The sequence below is a fragment of the Pinus tabuliformis genome, chromosome 7 (assembly GCF_031772625.1).
Source record: "Pinus tabuliformis cultivar Carrire ecotype Pingquan chromosome 7, CPIR1, whole genome shotgun sequence".
NCBI lineage: Eukaryota > Viridiplantae > Streptophyta > Pinopsida > Pinales > Pinaceae > Pinus > Pinus tabuliformis.
This window is the reverse complement of record NC_142293.1, coordinates 1,701,045,492-1,701,047,293: the sequence shown is the minus strand read 5'-3', so window position 1 is coordinate 1,701,047,293 and position 1,802 is coordinate 1,701,045,492.

The following is a 1,802-nucleotide window of genomic DNA, read 5'->3' as shown; positions in this document are numbered from 1 at the left end:
AGAATGAAATCCTTGAAGACTTAGCGGAAAGGTTTGCCTACAATGTTAAAAGGGCTAGGATGCAAAATTAGATGAGGAAACATTGAAAGCTCTTTTCTTAAAAGATATAAGATATGAGTGGATCAAACTCCTCAATTTAATGGGCAAAGGAGATGTTTCCCAACTTTCATTTGATGAAATCTGTTAGTTGTGTAAACATATTTCAAGAGGTAAGGCTAGATATGGTAAGAATCCAAGATATCCAGCCATGTCAAGAGTTAGTAAATCTGCAACTGGAACAATAAGTAGAGCAGAATTAGGAAAATTTCTTGATAAATTTAAAACAAATATCCTTGGGAATATTAGTGAACAACTAGATACTCTCAAAATTCAAAAGCAGGAAAAAGCCGAAAATGTTTCATTATCTATCTTCTGTCCTAGGTGTAGGAAAAAACATGCTATGAGAGAATGAATATCCTCTTGATAGTATAGAAATTTGTGTCATATGTGCTGAAAATAATGATATAAGGGAATTTCCCTCAATACTTGGGCTTAAAGCTATCTTTTAAGATGATGTTGGAACAAGTCAAACTGATTCACTTCGCTTTGTTGCTAAAATACCATGGAAATCCCAATAGCCAGGTATGATATAAGGTTTTAACACTCAATATCAACCATATGCATAACCACATATTAATTGGACTGCACCTATGCCTTGGAAAAATTGGCCTCCTCAACCCCAAAATCCATCTTGGGCACAAGGTTGGCAGAATTCTTATGGAAAAAATCCTCAATATCCTCAATTCTAACAGCCTTATTTTGATTTCCCACCTCAATACTACCCTCCTCAACCAAACCAACCCCTTAAATTTCAATCCCAACCACCAATTCAACCACTTTCATTACCATACACTCCATTTCCTAAAAAATCCAATCAACTATATTCTCAACCACTCCCAAACCCAAATAATAAAAATCAACAACCTATCTAAAATGTATAAGGTAAAATTTTCAAGCTTGCATGATAGCCCCATTAGGTTTAAATGATATTCAACTTAGATCTAGTATGGTTTTGCAAAAGAAGTCACACCAGTTGTCATCCAAAAATCCAAAGAAGATGAGGTTCTTGAAAAAAATATTTCTTAATCAACACAAGACTCCTCCAAAAAAAGATATTCATATACATTTGGATGATGACCAAATGAATCCAGCTCCTGTAGTTCCTCTAGTATAACAACCTTCTATCTCCTTACAAGATATACCTTTCCCTGAAAGGCTAAGAAATGATAAAGGAATAAGGCAATTTTTTTTACCAGAATATGATATGCTAGATGAAATGAAAAATGTTTGCATTAAAATTCTTTTGCTCCAAGATATAAAGGAAATACCAATATTTTAAAAAATAATTCAGACGCTGTGCATTAAGAAACCAGGAAGAAAAAAAAAGATGTTAAGAAAATTCAATTAGCAGGAAAAATTGTTGATATGATGATGGGGAAACCAATAATTCAAAAATATCTAGATCGAGGTAGCCCTATTGTAAAAATTCACATCAGTGGTATCGAAATTCCAAACACCTTAATAGATTTAGGAGCAACCATCAATATCACGAGTAAACAAACTATGGATCAATTGAAGCTTCCCAATCTTCAATATACCCCTATATTATTACAATCAATAGATAGATCTATTATAAAACCATATGGTATATTAGAATATGTGTCTATCTCTTTGGATTCATGGGACGTATCCTTTTGATTTTATGATTTTAACTACCAAGAATAATTTAGGAGGCCATCCATTGATCCTTGGTAGACCTTGGT